The following is a 21,970-nucleotide window of genomic DNA, read 5'->3' on the forward strand; positions in this document are numbered from 1 at the left end:
GCCGCTGCTATTCGGTCGAGTAGCTCCTCAATTTGCATCACGAGGCTGAGTGCACCCCGAAAAATGGCAACAGCGCATGGCGGCTGGATGATCACCCATCCAAGTGCCGGCCACGCCCGACAGCGCTTAACTTCGATGATCTCACGGGAACCGGTGTATCCACTGCGGCAAGGCCGTTGCCTCAGATAGTGAAGGGAGACTAAAATTTAATACTCATGGGTGACTGGAATTCGAGAGTGGGAAAAGGGAGAGAGGGAAACATAGTAGGTGAATATGGATTGCGGGTAGGAAATGAGAGAGGAGGCCGCCTGGTAGAATTTTGCACAGAGCATAACTTAATCATTGCCAACACTTGGTTCAAGAATCATGAAAGTAGGTTGTATACATGGAAGAAGCCTGGAGATACTAGAAGGTATCAGATAGATTATATAATGGAAAGTCAAAGACTTAGGAATCAAATTTTAAACTGTAAGACATTTACAGGGCAGATATTGACTCTGACCACAATCTATTAGTTATGAGCTGTAGATTAAAACTGAAGAAACTGCAAAAAGGTGGGAATTTAAGGAGATGGGACCTGCATAAACTGACTAAACCAGAGGTTGTACAGAGTTTCAGGGAGAGCATAAGGGAACAATTGATAGGAATGGGGGAAAGAAATACAGTAGAAGAAGAATGGGTAGCTTTGAGGGATGAAGTAGTGAAGGCAGCAGACGATCAAGTAGGTAAAAAGACGAGGGCTAGTAGAGCACCTTGGGTAACAGAAAAAATATTGAATTTAATTGATGAAAGGAGAAAATATAAATATGCAGTAAATGAAGCAGGCAAAAAGGAATTCAAACGTCTCAAAAGTGAGATCGACAGGAAGTGCAAAATGGCTAAGCAGGGATGGCTAGCGGACAAATGTAAGGATGTAGAGGCTTATCCCACTAGGAGTAATACAGATACTGTCTACAGGAAAATTAAAGAGACTTTTGGAGAAAAGAGAGCCACTTGCATGAATATCAAGAGCTCAGATGGAAACCCAGTCCTAAGCAAGGAAGGGAAAGCAGAAAGGTGGAAGGAGTATACAGGGTGTTACAAAAAGGTACGGCCAAACTTTCAGGAAACATTCCTCACCCACAAAGAAAGAAAATATGTTATGTGGACATGTGTCCGGAAACGCTTACTTTCCATGTTAGAGCTCATTTTATTACTTCTCTTCAAATCACATTAATCATGGAATGGAAACACACAGCAACAGAACGTACCAGCGTGACTTCAAACCCTTTGCTACAGGAAATGTTCAAAATGTCCTCCGTTAGCGAGGATACATGCATCCACCCTCCGTCCCATGGAATCCCTGATGCTATGATGCAGCCCTGGAGAATGGCGTATTGTATCACAGCCGTCTACAATACGAGCACGAAGAGTCTGTACATTTGGTACCGGGGCTATGTAGACAAGAGCTTTCAAATGCCCCCGTAAATGAAAGTCAAGAGGGTTGGGGTCAGAAGAGCGTGGAGGCCATGGAATTGGTCCGCCTCTACCAATCCATCGGTCACCGAATCTGTTGTTGAGAAGCGTATGAACATTTCGACTGAAATGTGCAGGAGCTCCATCGTGCATGAACCACATGTTGTGTCGTACTTGTAAAGGCACATGTTCTAGCCGCACAGGTAGAGTATCCCGTATGAAATCATGATAACGTGCTCCATTGAGCGTAGGTGGAAGAACATGGTGCCCAATCAAGACATCACCAACAATGCCTGCCCAAACGTTCACAGAAAATCTGTGTTGATGACGTGATTGCACAATTGCGTGTGGATTCTCGTCAGCCCACACATGTTGATTGTGAAAATTTACAATTTGATCACGTTGGAATGAAGCCTCATCCGTAAAGAGAACATTTACACTGAAATGAGGATTGACACATTGTTGGATGAACCATTCACAGAAGTGTAACCGTGGAGGCCAATCAGCTGCTGATAGTGCCTGCACACGCTGTATATGGTACGGAAACAACTGGTTCTCCCGTAGCACTCTCCATACAGTGACGTGGTCAATGTTACCTTGTACAGCAGCAACTTCTCTGACGCTGACATTAGGGTTATCGTCAACTGCACGAAGAATTCTCTCGTCCATTGGAGGTGTTCTCGTCGTTCTAGGTCTTCCTCAATCGCGAGTCATAGGCTGGAATGTTCCGTGCTCCCTAAGACGCCGATCAATTGCTTCGAACGTCTTCCTGTCGGGACACCTTCGTTCTGGAAATCTGTCTCGATACAAACGTACCGCGCCACGGCTATTGCCCCGTGCTAATCCATACATCAAATGGGCATCTGCCAACTCTGTATTTGTAAACGTTGCACTGACTGCAAAACCACGTTCGTGATGAACACTAACCTGTTGATGCTACGTACTGATGTCCTTGATGCTAGTACTGTAGAGCAATGAGTCGCATGTCAACACAAGCACCGAAGTCAACATTACCTTCCTTCAATTGGGCCAACTGGCGGTGAATCGAGGAAGTACAGTACATACTGACGAAACTAAAATGAGCTGTAACACGGAAATTAAGCGTTTCCGGACACATGTCCACATAACATCTTTTCTTTATTTGTGTGTGAGGAATGTTTCCTGAAAGTTTGGCCGTACCTTTCTGTAACACCCTGTATAGAGGGTCTAAAGGGTTCCCGGGTTCTATTCCCGGCGGGGTCAGGGATTTTCTCTGCCTCGTGATGACTGGGTGATGTGTGCTGTCCTTAGGTTAGTTAGGTTTAAGTAGTTATAAGTTCTAGGGGACTGATGCCCATGGATGTTAAGTCCCATAGTGCTCATAGCCATTAGAGGGCCTATACAAGGGCGATGTACTTGAGGACAATATTATGGAAATGGTAGTGGATGTAGATGAAGATGAAATGAGAGATATGATACTGCGTGAGGAGTTTGACAGAGCACTGAAAGACCTGAATCGAAACAAGGCCCTGGGAGTAGACAACATTCCACTAGAATTACTGACAGCTTTGGGAGAGCCATCCATGACAAAACTCTACCATCTGGTGAGCAAGATGTATGAGACAGGCGAAATACCCTCAGACTTAAAGAAGAATATAATAATTTCAATCCCAAAGAAAGCAGGTGTTGACAGATGTGAAAATTAGCTAAATATTAGTTATGTACAGCTGCAAAATACTAAAGCGAATTCTTGACTGACTTGTAATTTAACAGAGAATAAATGAACTCACCGAAGATAGAGAAACTTCTCCGAAACATGTTTGGGTACTAACACAAGGTCTTCAAAGGTTTGGACGTCAGTACACCAATGCAGCATTTAGCTTCCCTAAACCATAACAACTGGAGTAACAAAACGATGATATTCGACAATGTTCCTTGGTGCATTATGTGCTCCCAGCTGTCGTCACTTGAGGGTACTGTCGAACAGTATCACTATGGTGTTCAAGGTGTTGCTTCGGCGAGGTGACCTCCAATTCTTTGACACTGTACACTCATCGGTCAACGTTATTGTGACGTACTCCTTCCCTACGTACGTCTTCCAAGGGCGCGTGATGCCCTGACTTCATTTTTGTGAATGACAATGACCACGCGCATCGTGTAGAAAGGTGGAAGAGCTCTTATAACGAGAGGATATTCAGAGAATGGACGGCCTCCGGTTTAAATCCCATCGAGAACGTGTGGGATGTGGCCGAGCGATTCTAGGCGCTTCAGTCCGGAACTGCGCTGCTGTTGCGGTCGCAGGTTCGAATCCTGCCTCGGGCATGGATGTTTGTGATGTCCTTAGGTTAGTTAGGCTTAAGTATTTCTAAGTCTAGGGGACTGATGACCTCCGATGTTAAGTCCCATAGTGCTTAGAGCCATCTGAACCATTTGAAGCGTGTGGGATGTGTTGGGGGCACTTACTGCAGCTCGTCTACAGACAGCAACGACAAAGTAGCAGTCGTGAATCGCGCTGGTGGAGAAATGAAACGCCCTACCATACGGTCCCCTTATCAGACTTGTGGCCAACACGGGAGCGCTTTGCAGAGCCTGCATATCCCCCCTTGGTGATGTTACGTATTCCCGTGCACTTAGATTTTTATGTACAGTCTGACTGAATGTAAGAGAATGTTATTCATTTGTTTGGTTGTAATAAAATCATTGACTGAACTTTTATGATCTTTGGCTATAATACAGTTTATATTGCATAGCACTTTAAGTAAACCCAGTGTTTATTATCGTTGCAAACACAAAAGATAAAATGCAGTTCTTACTACTGGTTTCTGTAGCTGAAAATTTAACTTTGTGCACTCTGATCTATTATGTGCGGATACGCACAACACTAAAAGATTTCCTGCTGTGAATGTACGATCGTTAATTTACAAAACTATGTTCTCATAACTGTGATGTGGCTTGTTAGAAGTGAAACACTGTATCACTACTGTAACTGATTACGAAATTAAACATGTCTTTCTCTACTTTAGTTTCTGAAATACACTGAAAATTACTCTCATTACACGCACAGAAATTACAGTATACAATGCTTGCCAGACATAAAAGCTGGAATGGATTTTTTAATATTTAAACACTATTGATTGCTACGGCTAACACGAGAGCATGAAACTAAAAATTAAAATGATTTTGGTATTATTAGCCACACCAGATTTCAACACAGCAGTCTTTGATCTCACACAAGTAAAGTTTTAACTGTCTGATTTACGTAAATTATTTACGTCACTGATATTGTACTAGCAGCTGCCCATCTCCATCTGAAAATGACATAATAAAATCTGCAATTCTCCTCTGTGGTCTCCGGGAAGCTGAAAGAAATAATTTTAATGTACAATTACCTGCCCACTTCGTTGCGGGAAAACTGCTTTCGCTCAATTATAGTTTGAATTTGCCACAGCAACGGCTCCCGCGAATGTGGCGCTGTACTGCGTCACAAAAAATGCTAAATTCGCTGAAAAGGGCTAAAAATGTGGGATGAAATACTGAGCAAGCGAGCTACAAATTATTACATGTATTTTTAACAATTTTTATATTCAGAATGAACATAAAATTCATAGTAGACACCTCTTTTATACATCAGTGCCCAATGGCGTCTTTCTCGATCAAAACACAAATGAAAACGAACTAAGGGTTCGAGAGAGGGTGACAGGCTCTTACAACATTCACGGCTACGAGAAGACAGAGAGAGAAATGTCTATGCCTCCGCTATTTATAAGCAATTTAATATGCTAATATATATCTTTGTTATATTTTTAATTATCATTGTCTGCGTCGGTTCCCACACTCGCCGACCACAGACATTATTTGTAAAATTAACATACATAATATTATACAAACATAAAAATGCAGAATGATTATTTCTTTTATACAGCATCCACATAATCGATAACTGTTCGTAGAGAAATGAAATATAAGAACACAGATAAATGGTTTTTTCATATATTACATAGATTTTACAGATGTCTTGCCAGGAGACGTCAAAGTGATCACACAACCTATGGTGCACAATGTCCCGCCTTTTGTAATGTCTAGGGGACCATCATAAATCGCGGTGTCTTCAGTATCGTGTGTTCTGTTCTTCTCACTGCGTATTTCCTACAGTTACCTTCTGTACTATGCATAGCAGGCGCACAGTTGCATCTATTTGTTGGTTGGTGAGAAACTGCTGTTCATCCACGGAAAACACCGTTAACCAAACAGTCTTTTCTGTATGACGCTATCATACTGTGTTAACACGAAAGACTAAATGATTACGTAATTACACATAAGTGAAGAAATAATCGGCGAATGCTGTGTGATTAAGATCTTTGTGTCATATTCAAGTATGTCTGTGAAACTCCATGAGGTAGTCTTATTTTCCAAGGATATTGCAGCCTCCGGCCATCCAAACTTAGATTTCCGTGATTTCCCTAAACTGCTCCAGAGAAGCGAAGGGATGGGTCCTTTGACAAGGACACGGCCGATTTACTTCCGCATCATTTTGTAATCGGAGCTTGTGCTCCGTCTCTAATGAGGGATCCGTCGACGAGGCCTTAAGCTCTAATCTTCCTTTCCTCCTCTCAGCGTCGGCGCCATTTCTGACAATTGGTCTATAGAGCATGATGACCCTGATACGAATCTCTCTAATGACGCTGATCTTGACGGAAGTTTAAACCTTCTCGTACTCCTTCAGAACGGGGAGGGCAGGGGTACAAAAATCATTAGAAGTTTTCTTAATGAATATTTATATACTTTTGCACTGAGAAACCATTAGGTATCCTGTAGCCCATTTCATGTCATTCACGTAAAGAACAACACATATATGAAGGACTTATTTCAATGGTGGTACACGGCCATTTTTGTTCATTCTGAGATACAGAGTCCTAAAGTTAAGCGCTCATTTAACTTTAGGACTCTGTATCTCAGAACGAACAATAATGGACTTTTACCACTATTGAAATAAGCCCTTCATATGATATTCATCCCAGTACCTACCGGTGGTAGACCAAAATATGAAAACACGGCGAGAAATACTTGCTTGGACATAAATGCTGATGCTAACAAAGTCTCTGGGTGGCGCTGTTGTATTTTACCACGAGCGGCGCCTGTGCAATGTGCTGAACAGTTTGCAAGTGTCACCAGTGGCCGGGACAGTGTACTGTGGATTATGTAGAAGCTAAGAGGATTTGAACGTGGGCGGTTATTTGTCCTCGTATAGTGGGTACTTCCGTAACCGAGGTAGCCGAAGAGTTTGCTGTGTCAAGAGGCAGTGTACCGCAGATGTATACCGCATACAGGGAAAGCGGAAAAGCGTCGTCCGCCAACTCACAACACGGACGCAAATGTGTGTGGAGTGATCGAGAGAGACGGTTATAGAAGAAGATTGTAGCGAAAAATAAGACAGCGACACCTGCAGAACTCAATGCCTGATTCACAAACCTTGTCAGCACCGAAACAACACGAAGGGAGCTGGATAAGCTGGAATTCCAAAACCACACATCAGTGACGCAAATACCCGTAAAGAGAAAACGTGGCGCCGAAGCCATAGCAGTTGAACAATGGAGGAAATGGAAGAAAGTCATTTGGTCGGATGAGCCTTGTTTCAGACTGTTTCCAACTTCTGGTCGAATTTAAGTCCGAAGAATGAAACGTGGCGAGGTGTTGGCGATGATTTGGGGAGCCTTATCGTAGTATTCTATATGCCCCATGGACATTCCGCAAGGTCACATTACTGCCACAGATTATGTGAACATTTTGGCTCATCTGGTCCATTGGTAAAATGTTTGCTCTCCAATACTGACGCTGTGCTCCCAGATGAGAGGGAACCTGTTCAAAAAGCTCGCATCGTCCAGGACGGGTTTTGTGAGAACGAGGATCAATTGTTGTTGTGGACTGGCAGGAGAACCAACCCAGGATTATAGAGGAAGCCGAAAGGCACGCGTTTAAGCTCACGCAGGCTGGCGTGAGGTCTGGAACAGGACAAGGAATTTAGACTTCAGAAAAAAGGAGGTAACTGGTGGAATACTTAACTTTAATCCATTAATGTTGAACGTAGCTCTTGTCTGTACATTATTTACAATATCAATAGTAACAGAACATGGCGCCTTGCTAGGTCGTAGCAAATGACATAGCTGAAGGCTATGCTAACTATCGTCTCGGCAAATGAGAGCGTATTTTGTCAGTGAACCATCGCTAGCAAAGTCGGTTGTACAACTGGGGCGAGTGCTAGGAAGTCTCTCTAGACCTGCTGTGTGGCGGCGCTCGGTCTGCAATCACAGATAGTGGCGACACGCGGGTCCGACGTATACCAACGGACCGCGGCCGATTTAAAGGCTACCACCTAGCAAGTGTGGTGTCTGGCGGTGACACCACAATTGTCACATCTCCCCAGGCCACCACAAACACCAGATCTCAATATTATTGAGACTTTGTGGTCTATTTTGGATATAAGAGTGCGTGATCGCAATTCGCCTCCATCATCGTTACTTGAACTTGCTACTGTTTTGGAGAAAGATTCCTCTGATTACAATACAGGAGCTATATTTCTTCATCCGGAGACGAGTAGAAGCTGTTTTAAATGCCAATGGTTTCCTACACCGTGTTGTGCATGGTAATGAGTTTCTCGTGTTTCTAAATTTCTGCTCATCTACTGTACCTGCACATGGGAAGGAAAGACTGTATACAAGGTGGTCCAGTGAGATGCAACCTGTGTCGTACAATGATAATGTTGTGCTACACATCACTTCGGAAGAGTGGAGTGTATCCCTACGCATTCCCTTCCGACGAACGAATGAACAGTAAAACAAATTATTGTATAGGAGATCACCACTACAATAAGGATTATCTTATGTGCATAAGGAGAGCGAGGACCCTCCCGCCGGAGGTTCGAGTCCACCCTCGGGCATGGGTGTGTGTGTTTGTCCTTAGGATAATTTAGGTTAAGTAGTATGTAAGCTTAGTGACTGATGACCTTAGCAGTTAAGTCCCATAAGATTTCACACACATTTGAACATTTGAACATTTGAGGACGCGTGTGTTCAAGATGGAACGGCGATGGCAGTAAATTCCCGAAAGGAAGCAGCTACACAGGCACGATCTACAGTACAAGATCCATGAACCGCCATCCTACCCTGGAGAAGCGTCTCGCTCAAAAAAACGCAGGAAGATATAACAATGATTGTATTCATGTCGAAAATAATGTATTGATCTATGACTCTCATTCCGAATTCTGAACGCTATGTAAAGGGACGTTGGCGTTTCCGAGTTAAGTATAATGACTGAATCCTTCTTCGTTATGGTTGTTGTTGTTGTTGTTGTGGTCTTCAGTTCTGAGAGTGGTTTGATGCAGCTCTCCATGCTACTCTATCCTGTGCAAGCTTCTTCATCTCCCAGTACCTACTGCAACCTACATCCTTCTGAATCTGCTTAGTGTATTGATCTCTTGGTCTCCCTCTACGATTTTTACCCTCCACGCTGCCCTCCAATGCTAAATTTGTGATCCCTTGATGCCTTAAAACATGTCCTACCAACCGATCCCTTCTTCTAGTCAAGTTAAGCCACAAACTTCTCTTCTCCCCAATCCTATTTAATACCTCCTCATTAGTTACGTGATCTACCCACCTTATCTTCAGCATTCTTCTGTAGCCCATGCCTACTACAGTAGTACAAGTTTATATGCCAACTAGCTCTGCAGATGATGAAGAAATTGATGAAATGTATGACGAGATAAAAGAAATTATGCAGGTAGTGAAGGGAGACGAAAATTTCATAGTCATGGATGACTGGAATTCGTCAGTAGGAAAAGGGAGAGAAGGAAACATAGTAGGTGAATATGGATTGGGGGGAAGGAATGTAAGAGGAAGCCGCCTTGTAGAATTTTGCACAGAGCATAACTTAATCATAGCTAACACTTGGTTCAAGAATCATAAAAGAAGGTTGTATACCTGGAGGAATCCTGTAGATACTAAAAGGTATCAGATAGACTATATAATGGTAAGACAGAGATTTAGGAACCAGGTTTTAAATTGTAAGACATTTCCAGGGGCAGATGTGGATTCTGACCACAATCTATTGGTTATGAACTGCAGATTGAAACTGAAGAAACTGCAAAAAGGTGGGAATTTAAGGAGATGTGACCTGGATAAACTGAAAGAACCAGAGATTGTAGAGAGTTTCAGGGAGAGCATAAGGGAACAATTGACAGGAATGGGGGAAAGAAATACAGTAGAAGAAGAATGGGTAACTCTGAGGGATGAAGTAGTGAAGGCAGCAGACAATCAAGTAGGTAAAAAGACGAGGGCTAATAGAAATCCTTGGGCAACAGAAGAAATATTGAATTTAATTGATGAAAGGAGAAAATATAAAAATGCAGTAAATGAAGCAGGCAAAAAGGAATACAAACGTCTCAAAAATGAGATTGACAGGAAGCGCAAAATGGCTAAGCAGGGTTGGCTAGAGGACAAATGTAAGGATGTAGAGGCTTGTCTCACTAGGGGTAACATAGATGCTGCCTTCAGGAAAATTAAAGAGACCTTTGGAGAGAAGAGAACCACTTGTATGAATATCAAGAGCTCAGATGGCAACTCAGTTCTAAGCAAAGAAGGGAAGGCAGAAAGGTGGAAGGAGTATATAGAGGGTTTATACATGGGCGATGTACTTGAGGACAATATTATGGAAACGGAAGAGGATGTAGATGAAGACGAAATGGGAGATAAGATACTGCGTGAAGAGTTTGACAGAGCACTGAAAGACCTGAGTCGAAACAAGGCCCAGGGAGTAGACAACATTCCATTAGAACTACTGATGGCCTTGGGAGAGCCAGTCATGACAAAACTCTACCATCTGGTGATCAAGATGTATGAGACAGGCGAAATACCCACAGACTTCAAGAAGAATATAATAACTCCAATTCCAAAGAAAGCAGGTGTTGACAGATGTGAAAATTACCGAACTATCAGTTTAATAAGTCACAGCTGCAAAATACTAACGCGAATTCTTTACAGACGAATGGAAAAACTGGTAGAAGCCGACCTCTGGGAAGATCAGTTCGGATTCCGTAAAAATATGGGAACACGTGAGGCAATACTGAACTTACGATTTATCTTAGAAGCTAGATTAAGAAAAGGCAAACCTACGTTTCTAGCATTTGTAGACTTGGAGAAAGCTTTTGACAATGTTGACTGGAATACTCTCTTTCAAATTCTGATGGTGGCAGGGGTAAAATACAGGGAGCGAAAGGCTGTTTACAATTTGTACAGAAACCAGATGGCAGTTATAAGAGTCGAGGGGCATGAAAGGGAAGCAGTGGTTGGGAAAGGAGTGAGACAGGGTTGTAGCCTCTCCCCGATGTTATTCAATCTGTATATTGAGCAAGCAGTAAAGGAAACAAAAGAAAAATTCGGAGTAGGTATTAAAATTCATGGAGAAGATGTAAAAACTTTGAGGTTCGCCGATGACATTGTAATTCTGTCAGAGACAGCGAAGGACTTGGAAGAGCAGTTGAACGGAATGGACAGTGTCTTGAAAGGAGTATATAAGATGAACATCAACAAAAGCAAAACGAGGATAATGGAATGTAGTCAAATTAAATCGGGTGATGCTGAGGGAATTAGATTAGGAAATGAGACACTTAAAGTAGTAAAGGAGTTTTGCTATTTAGGGTAGTAAAATAACTGATGATGGTCGAAGTAGAGAGGATATAAAATGTAGACTGGCAATGGCAAGGAAATCGTTTCTGAAGAAGAGAAATTTGTTAACATCGAGTATAGATTTAAGTGTCAGGAAGTCATTTCTGAAAGTATTTGTATGGAGTGTAGCCATGTATGGAAGTGAAACATGGATGATAAGTAGTTTGGACAAGAAGGGAATAGAAGCTTTCGAAATGTGGTGCTGCAGAAGAATGCTGAAGATAAGGTGGGTAGATCACGTAACTAATGAGGAGGTATTGAATAGGATTGGGGAGAAGAGAAGTTTGTGGCACAACTTGACTAGAAGAAGGGATCGGTTGGTAGAACATGTTTTGAGGCATCAAGGGATCACAAATTTAGCATTGGAGGGCAGCGTGGAGGGTAAAAATCGTAGAGGGAGACCAAGAGATGAATACACTAAGCAGATTCAGAAGGATGTAGGTTGCAGTAGGTACTGGGAGATGAAGAAGCTTGCACAGGATAGAGTAGCATGGAGAGCTGCATCAAACCAGTCTCAGGACTGAAGACGACAATAACAACAACATAGGTTAATTTAGTCAGGACCATTCTCGTGTAGGGATTACTGAAAGTCAGATTGCGTTGCGCCAAAAATATTGTTCGTCAGTTTAAGTACAGTCTTGTATAATTGTTCAAAGGGGACGTTTCACTACGACCGATTTATCCAGTTTTATAAAAACTGGGTTATTTATTCCAGAGAAAGAGCTTCATAAACTGAGCAAGTCAGTAACGCGTTGGTGCACCTCTGGTCCTTATACAAGCAGTTATTCGGCTTGGCATTGATTGACAGAGTTGTTGTATGTCCTCCTGACGGGTAGCTTACCAAATTGGCGCGTTAGGTCGTCAAAGTACTGAGTTGGTTGGACGGACTTGCTCACAACGACCCGGCGACCTTGCCGGGCAATGTAGGGATTAGCAAGTGCGAAGACAAGCAATAGAAACTCTCACAGTGTGCAGGCGAGCATTATCTTGCTGAAATACTCGTATAAACCCAGTCTGGCTTGCCATGAATGGCAACAAAGCTGGGCGGAGAATATCGTAGACGTACTGTGGTGCTGCAGGGTGTCGCAGATGACAACGGAACGGATCCCGATAGGAAATGCAAAGACACCCCAGACCATCACTCCTGAAAACTTCCTGGCAGATTAAAACTGTTTGCTGCACCGAGACTCGAACTCGGAGCCTTTGCCTTTCGCGGGAAAGTGAAGTTTGCTAAGTAGGAGACGAGGTACTGGCGGAAGTAAAGCTGTGAGGACGGGGCGTGAGTCGTGCTTGGGTAGCTCAGATAGTCGAGCACTTGCCCGCGAAAGGCAAAGGTCCCGAGTTCGAGTCTCGGTGCAGCAAACAGTTTTAATCTGCCAGGAAGTTTCATATCAGCGGACACTCCGCTGCATAGTGAAAATCTCATTCTAGTCTTACTATGGACCACAGTCTTGTTGGTATCCCACAGCTCTGTGTTGCGTCTCCAGACACATCTTCGCTGGTCATCGAGGCTCAGCACGTAGTGGAACTCATCACTGAAGACAATTCTACTCCATCCAATTAGAATGCAGGCCGAAGACGTGTCTGAAGAAGCCCCAGACATTGGTGGGATGTCAGCCTGACTGTCGCTCACCATAAGGCGTGTCATTTCGTTTCATTCCAGGGTCATTGGCACCCTTACAGCACAGCGGTGCGTCACGATATTCTACGCCCCACTTCGTCGCCCTTCATGACAAACCAGCCCGGTCTTACACTTCAGCACGATAATGCCCGCCTGCACACGGTTAGAGTTTCTACTGCTTGCCTCGTGCTTGCCAAATCGTACCTCGGCCAGCGAGGTCACCCGATCTCTCCCCACTTGAGTACGGTTGGAGCATTATGGGCAGCGCCTCCCAACCATTTCTGGATTTTGACGATCTAAAGCGCCATTTGAACAGTATTTGGCACGACATTCCTCAGGACGACATCCAACAACTCTGTAATTCAGTGCCAAACCAAATAACTGCTTGCATAAGAGCAAGAGATGGGCCAACGCGTTATTGACTTTCTCAATTCATGAAGCTCTTTCTCTTGAGTAAATCACATAATGTTTCTAAAATTCTAATCATATTTTTTGTTTGTATATGAGCATCACATCTATGGGTTCCGGTACCATCCGGAAAAATTCACCGGGGTGCGTTTTTCTTCTTAGATTGTATTTTGTTCACACGGATTTTTAAAATAATCGTCTTGCGTTTGTTTTGTTCGAATGTGTTACCAATAGAACGAAGCTTCATGTAACCATATTTCCGGAAATAATTGTGGGAGATGGGATATTCTGTGCCATGCCAGCCATACGTTTATTGACCCTACTGGAGATGCTCAATACATTTACCACTCATTATTACACCATCCTTCAGCTTTCTGCCTCAAAGAATCAAGAACGTTTGTGAACGCTCCTGGCTGCCCCCAAATTTGCTGACATGCGTGAGACATATGCTCCTGTGACGTGATCACGCTCTCAATAACTCCAAAGCCTTTAATTGTCCTCATATCGACAAATCCTAGAGAATAACGGCAGGTGAGCACGGAAGCTGTGCTACTGAAACTCCTCAACCAGTTCATCGCCCATTAAATGTGTGACTTGGGTACTGTCTCCGAAAAGTGGATTTCTTCTCCGCCATGCATGAACACTTCTGCCTTTCTGCAACGGTACCGTTCTCCAAAAGCGCGGCTAATTTGTCTCCCAGAAACTGATGATAAACAGCACCTGATAATTTGTCCGGTCACCCGCAATTACTGCCCACTCTTTGAGTTGACAGTCAGAAAAATGACAAAACTAAATATTCTTCTGAAAAATAACTAAACCAATCTCAAAACTTGTACCAAATCGAAGGTGAAATTCTGTCTAATGGTTTTAGCAGTTGATGCGTCACAAAATCTTCTGGGTTTGATGGCCTTCAAATAAGCCAATTTAAATATTAACCGTAATGTGCCAAACAGATTTAGCCTACTGAGTGAAAAAGAAACTATTTACACACCAATCCTGAAGAGTAGGAACCTTAAAAATGTGAAAATTACAGATAAACTACTTTAATATAATATGGTAGCGAAATTCTCTAAAAAATGTTCCAGAACGGACTAAAGCCATTAGTGGATGGAGAGCTGGCAAGGAAATAAACTGGATTCAGAAAAGTTAGTACCATCAGAGGTCAGATAACAAACGTACGAAGGATTCCGCAAAAAGTCAAGACTTATTTATGTGTTTTGTAAAGCAAAAGGTATCAGTAGGGAAATTTATAAAAAAAATTTAGTATGGGCTTACTGGCTGCAGGAGAGATAACTGATCGTTGGAACCAAAAACAAGCACTAGCCTAGATAGAAATTTCGGTCGCCTTTTTCCAGAAAAGGTAAACAAAGTAAACGCCATAGGCTATTGTAAAGTCTGTCAACAAAGCTGTGGTGTCACCGCTAGACACCACACTTGCTAGGTGGTAGCTTTAAATCGGCCGCGGTCCATTAGTACATGTCGGACCCGCGTGTCGCCACTGTGTGAGCGCAGACCGAGCGCCACCACACGGCAGGTCTAGAGAGACGTACGAGCACTCGCCCCAGTTGTACGGACGACATTGCTAGCGACTACACGTACTAAGCCTTTCTCTCATTTGCCGAGAGACAGATAGAATAGCCTTCAGCTAAGTCTATGGCTACGACCTAGCAAGGCGCCATTTGTACCATTGCATGTATCTCAAGATAGTCTCACTTGTATCATCAAGAATGCTGTATACCAAAGGACGATATAAAAGTTAAGTGTTCTAGTAGCTACGTTCTTTTCTTTATCACATTCATTACGAATCCTGTTCCAGACTTCGCGCCAGTCGGCGTGTGTGTACGTGTGCCCTCTCGGCTACCCGTCACTGTGGACTGGCTGCCATATGCCATATGCTATCTGACCTGACAAAGGAAAGCAAGAGACAGTCAAACGGATGAGGAAAGAAAGAAGGTGGTACTATAAAGTCTGCAATGTTGGTCTTTGTTACCACAATGTTTTCAAGCCTATCACTTTGGAGTAGATTGTGTATAAATAACATGCAACAATTTTTTGTCATAAAATATGAAATAAATGTATAGAAGAACTTCACACAGTAAATTATAAAGTAGGCTAGAAAAGAAATTAAAAAGCACTCCGTCTTCAGGCCACGAGTGGCCTACTAGGACCATCCGACCGCCGTGTCATCCTCAGTGGAGGATGCAGATAGGAGGGGCGTGGGGTCAGCACACTGCTCTCCCGGTCGTTATGATGGTATTCTTGACCGAAGCCGCTACTATTCTGTCGCGTAGCTCTTCAATTGGCATCACGAGGCTGAGTGCACCCCGAAAAATGGCAACAGCGCATAGCGGCCTGGATGGTCATCCATCCAAGCGCCGACCGCGCCCGACAGCGCTTAACTTCAGTGATCTCACGGGAACCGGTGTAACCACTGCGGCAAGGCCGTTGCCCTTGAAAAGAAATTAAGATCCGATGAAAGTAATGTACACTGAAGAGCCAAAGAAACTGGTACACCTGCCATGTAGGGCCCTCTTGAGCACGCAGAAGTGACGGAACATGACTTGGCATAAACTCGACTAATGTCTGAAGTAGTGCTGGAGAGAATTGTCACCATAAATCCTGCAGGGCTGTCCATAAATCAGTGAGGGTACGAGTTGGTGGAGATCTCTTGTGACAGCACATTGCAAGGCATCCCAGATATGCTCAATAATGTTCATGTCCGCAGAGTTAGATGGCCAGAGGAAGTTTTTAAATTCAGAAGAGTGTTCCTGAAGCCACTCTGTAGCAATTCTGGACGTGTGGGATGTCGCATTGTCCTGCTCGAATTGTTGAAGTCCATCGGAATCCACAAAGGATGTGAATGGATGCTGGTGATCAGATAGTATGCTTACGTACGTGTCACCTGTCAGAGTCGTATACAGACGATCAGGGGTCCCATATCACTCCAACTGCACACCATTACAGAGCCTTCACCTGCTTGAACAATCCCCTGCTGACATGTAGGGTCCATCGATTCATGAGGTTGTCTCCATACCCGTGCACGTCCACCCGCGCGACACAATTTGAAACGAGATTCTTTCGACGATACAACGTGTTTCCAGTCATCAACAGTCCAATGTCGGTGTTGACGGGCCCATGCGAGGCTTAAAGCTTTGTGTCGTGCAGTCATCAAGGGTACACGAATGGGCCTTCGGTTCCGAAAGCCAATATCGATGATGTTTCGTTGAATGGTTCGCACGCTGACACTTGCTGATGGTCCAGCATTGACATATGCAGTAATTTGAGGAAGGATTGCACCTCTGTCACGTTGAACGGTTCTCTTCAGTCGTCGTTGGTCCTGTTCTTTCAGGATCTTTTTCTGGCCGCAGCGATGTCGGAGATTTGATGTTTTACCGGATTCCTGATATTCACAGTACACTCGTGAAATAGTCGTACGGGAAAATCCCCACTTCGTCGTTACCTCGGAGATCCTGTGTTCCATAGCTTGTGCGCCGACTGTTGCACCACGTTCAAAGTCACTTAAATCTTGATAACCTGCCATTGCAGCAGCAGTAACCTATCTAACAACTGCACCAAACGTTTGTTGTCTTAAGGTACGTTTACACTGGGATACATGTATCGCCACCTGTATGAGCGACATGTCAATTTGACATGTCGCGATACATCACCTCATACAAAAATTCACGGAACTTGTATGCGGACCCTCCAGCTCATACATGTCGCGTATACATTTTGTATATCGCTTTTTGGCCATATACGCGACATGTATGAGCGACATTTGAAGAACTCGCACATGCGCAGTACTATCATTTCCTGTCGTCTTGTCGACTGCCGCTTATTTCGACGATTAGCGCATGCGTAGGTCCAGGCTCTTTGGCGGCTGTTTGAGTTTTGAAGGTGCCGACTGTCGTTTCGACGTTAATGTATCTGCATAGAATATCAAAAAGTGCCATATGCAACATTATTCTTCGTGTTTGCGAGGCCATTGTGCAAGTTTTATCCCAAGAAGTGAAGGTAAAAGTTTTATATATATATATATATATATATATATATATATATATATATATATATATATATATATATATATATATATTAGTGTATGTAATACATTATATAATTTTTTCATGCATCTGGTACGTATATCAATGTTTTGCTATTATTCCGGCGGCCTCGCGTGATAATGTTGACAACGGATGCCGACAATCGTGTGTGAGACGTTGGCATTAGCAATCGCGCGACAATGCAAATGTTTTGTCATGAAATCTTCGTTTTACGAGGAATCCCCAGTGGCTAAAAAACGAAGTGTTACTGCCAACTGATCCTCTGGTGGAATCGCTTCCCGAAAGTTTGTGTTGGTTTTGGACACAAGAGGAGCCACAAGTGATAACAAACCGCGGAAATCCTCCATACTCATCCTAACATAATTTATAAAATATGCGCCATCCTCTAGCGTTAATTCGCGAGAAACTCTCTGTGCCACCATCTACGCTTCCTCCGCCTTTTCTTCCCATCATCTTCCAAAAGAGCAAGTGTATCAGCACATAAAAATGTGAAAACTTCCAAATCGTCGTCGGAAGCTATCGCACAGTGATACACATCAACCAGTGTAAACGCACGCTCATACATGTATGAGGTTGATACTTGTCAACTCATACAAATCGCGATACATGTCGCAAAGTCGCATATACATGTATCTCATACATGTGCCGATACAAATCGCAGTGTAAACGCACCTTTATATAGGCATTGCCGACCGCAGCGCCGTATTCTGCCTATTTACATATCTCTGTATTCGAATACGCAAGCCTGTACCAGTTTCTTTGGCGGTTCAGTGTATAATCAACATACTAAAAAGAAACTTTTACAAATTAACCACTAAGTGTTCGAACCAATAGATGAGTTTGTGTACTTATGGCAGATGAAGACAATGGCTGGATGGACAGAAAAGATACAGAAGAGAAGGGCAAAAATGGCTTCTTTTATGTTTATGGTAAACACGAATAGTCTTTCCAAAATTAAGCTTCCGATATGTCTGAAAAGGAACTTACGGAATAGACTAGGGGAGCTCACAAAGTGGCCCTCTTCGGTTTTCTTCATACTTATACAATTTGTAGTTCTATGCCTATTCGAGTTCCAAAAACAGCATGAGGGAATTCTAAAAAAAGACTAAAAAACTCGTATTAAAATAATAGGAAATTTTCGAGAATCATAAAGTAAAAAAAGGAAAAAACACATCTAGAGTATTAACATACTTGTCGTTATGTGAACACGTAGCGTAGAATCTTGTAATCGTAATTTCACTGGTTCGATTTTCGTTTGCAACAACTTTTTTATTTATGTATTCTATATTTGTTATCAATTTAATATGTTAATGAACAAATATTGAAACACATTTTTTATAAAATTAAATCCCTGGTTTTAATTCTGATCATATGAGATAGATTAAAATTTGGTGCAGACATGCAAAATGCCATATTGTTAACTAAAAAAAATTATATACATGAAGCTCTAGAAACAAAAGGAAGTATTGTGCTTCCTATTTGATGTTTTCGTAACAAATTTAAATTTCTTGTGAATAATCGCGTTGTCATTGGATTAGAACATAAAATAAAAATTTTAATTAAAAATTATGATTCATATGATTCAATATTTGTTAATTGGCATTTGCATATATACAACTAAATAGCTAAAACGATCACATAGTTCCAGTGGCAGTTTGCCGTAACGGCTTTCAGAAGCAACAAAAATTTTATTTTCAATATTTCGTATACTTTTTGCCCTAAAAATTTGAAATGCTGTCATACTCTACTCATTAAGAGCTATAAACTTATGTTAAATGTTTAACTCAATAAACCGACATTAAAGTTAAAAACCGTGTATGTTTTGAGGCAGTGTATGTCATAGTGTGCAAATTACCCATACAATATACATTGCCTGATAACGCGAGCACTTAGAAACTTTGAAGCGCGCAGTAGTCGCGCGGTTTGAGGCGCCATGTCACGGATTGCGCGGCCCCTCCCGCAGGAGGTTCGAGTCCGCCCTCGGGCGCGCGCGCGCGCGTGTGTGTGTGTTATTCTTAGCATAAGTCAGTTTAAGTAGTGTGTAAGTCTAGGGACCGACGACCACAGCAGTTTGGTCCCTTGGGAATTCACATACATTTGAAAACATTTTTAGAAACTTTAAACATAAATAATTTTAAACCTTTTCTACGCATTTCATCACTGACACACAAATTAATGAAAGGAAAACAGCTTATCGTTCACTAAATGTTTATTGTTTTTCTGTAAAACTTCAACATCAAGCACGACATTTTAATTTATTATTTCTTCACCACCAACTATATTCGTTACCCATTTTGCAGACAGCATACATTAACTGATTCGCGAGGTAATCTGACCTTTGAAGCCGCTTTATTCAAGGAAGTTTGATTCTTTAAAAAATCGGGAGCGGGGAAGTTTCTGATCTGTTATTAAATTTTGAATTTAAATAAAAGTAAAAACATGTTGCTGCTGATGAGATTCGAACCAGAGACTATAAAACTGCAACGTTTCTGCGCTGTTAACGAGTGTGACGATAAACTAGGAATGTTGTACACTTAAAAATACTCAGAACTCTTCTTATTTCAAGCGTGATTTTTTTAAATCTTTTTCGAGAATTACGTGGTCGTGCTTCAGGAAACTGGTGTTCGAACACAGTGCTTCAGAGAACATGAAGAAACACCAAGAGTGCTAGTCAGTAAGTTCCCCCTGTGAGACATGAAATTTTAATGCAAAAACCATTCATAAACTCTGGGTTCCTTAGGAAGCGGCGGAGAGATCGATATTGAGGGTTACTGGAATAGACAGAACGCATGAATGTGTCAGAGAACAGACTGAGTAGAACCCGTGATTATGAATCTAATGAAAATAAAGTGGAGCTGGCCAGGAAATGAAGCTAGGCGACTGCATGATCGACATTTCAAGGTAGGTCTTCCTTGGGCTAAAAAAGAAATGACGAAAGGTTGAGAAGATGACCTACTGAAAGATGGGAGACGACATTATAAGCATGCAGGCCCAATGTGGGCTTCTGTGATAGATGACTGTCATGGCTGAAGAAGTTTGGGTTGAACATTCATCCAACAGCAATGTCAAGTGACTGATGATGATGATGATGATGACTGAGCGTGTGGAAGGTAACTGGTTATTTTTACCTGAACATGCATTAGAGTGCACAATCATTTCGGAACAACAAAAGTTTTATAGGATGAATCTAAAAATTTCTTCACGGCTGGCTCAGCTGCTCTGTTTTGAGCTAAAATATATTTTCTTGGTGCAGTCAAAGCTTTTCGTATGATCCTTGTAAAGTATTTATCCATTAATCAAAGAATCTGTTCTTCTATGTCACTGAGAGACCAGTAAGCTCTCAGCAACCTTGCACAGTAAAGCTGGTCGTGATTATGAGCTTAAACTCAGACTTTTATCTAAATCTTGACATTTCATCGTTCTTCTTCTTCTTAGATGACTTGGTAAGGATATTAAGTGAGCAAAATCAGTTAATCCTCTAGTAAAGGTATTACGCCGAAGAGAGATAAGATCTCCGCTACACGAGGTTCAACTCCAACATGTTTTCCTCACTGCATTCCATATGCAATGTGAAGGCAAGTGCATTGTTGCATTACCGCCCATAAATAAAGGCTGTTGCTATATACACTAAACAACAAGAATCATGGGACAGCTACTTATACTTTCACTGAACACATAATGTTGTTAAGTGATTAAATGGCAGCAGATCTTCAGCAACTCATAGAAGGCCCTCGAATGTGCTAATCGTAATATTCTTTGGAATAGTTAAGTTTTTGTGGAATAGATTAGTCCCTTTTGCAGATGATATAAGCATCATTGTCAAGCCGAGCAAAGAAACATCTACAGAAAGAACATTGAATGATGTTTTTGTTGGAGTTAATAATCGATTTTTTGCTAATGGACTAGTGTTACACTTCGGAAAAAAACTGCAGCTCATTCAGTTCTGTACTGTCAAAAACATTCTACCTCCCATTAACGTAGTGCATAAAAAAATTAACAGAGTAGAAATTTATAAATTTTCGTGTGACAACTGTAAAAATCATAGAACAGACATGCTGAAACGTTTAGGTTCAACAGTTTTTTTCATAAGAATAATTAACAATTTTGGGGAGATCGAATTTTATGGTTTAGCGCCTTACTCAGAATTCATTGCGCAAAACAAATAAGTAATTACGTATAGGAAATCCAAACATACCTCTCACGGCCATCTGTTTAAGCTGGGAATATTAGCCGCAGTCTCAAAATACATTTAGTCACTTGTGAAATTAGCTACCAACAATCCAATGCAGTTTAAAAATAATAGAGATAGTCACAAATACAGTGCTGAAAGGAAAAATGTCATGAACTTCAGTGTGGTAAACCATTAATGATAATGAGTAGTCTCTTAGAAATACACAAATGGCCTTTCTGCAACCATATAATATACATTTAACTTCTTAAATTGTGTCTGAAATCATTCGCTCACCTGACACAATTCATATCATAACGTTTATTATCAATATGATCTACGGAATGTACACAGAGTTAACAAAAGTCATGGGATAGCGATGTGCACATATACAGATGGAAGTAGCATCGCGTACACACGGTATAAAGGGACAGTGCATCAATGTAGGTGTGATTTGATCTCACGCGATCCATGTGAAAAGGTTTTTTCCGACAAAATTATGGCCACACAGCGGGAACTAACAGACTCTGAACGTGGAATGGTAGTTGGAGCTAGACGAATG

Source organism: Schistocerca nitens, chromosome 8 (assembly GCF_023898315.1).
Source record: "Schistocerca nitens isolate TAMUIC-IGC-003100 chromosome 8, iqSchNite1.1, whole genome shotgun sequence".
Lineage (NCBI taxonomy): Eukaryota > Metazoa > Arthropoda > Insecta > Orthoptera > Acrididae > Schistocerca > Schistocerca nitens.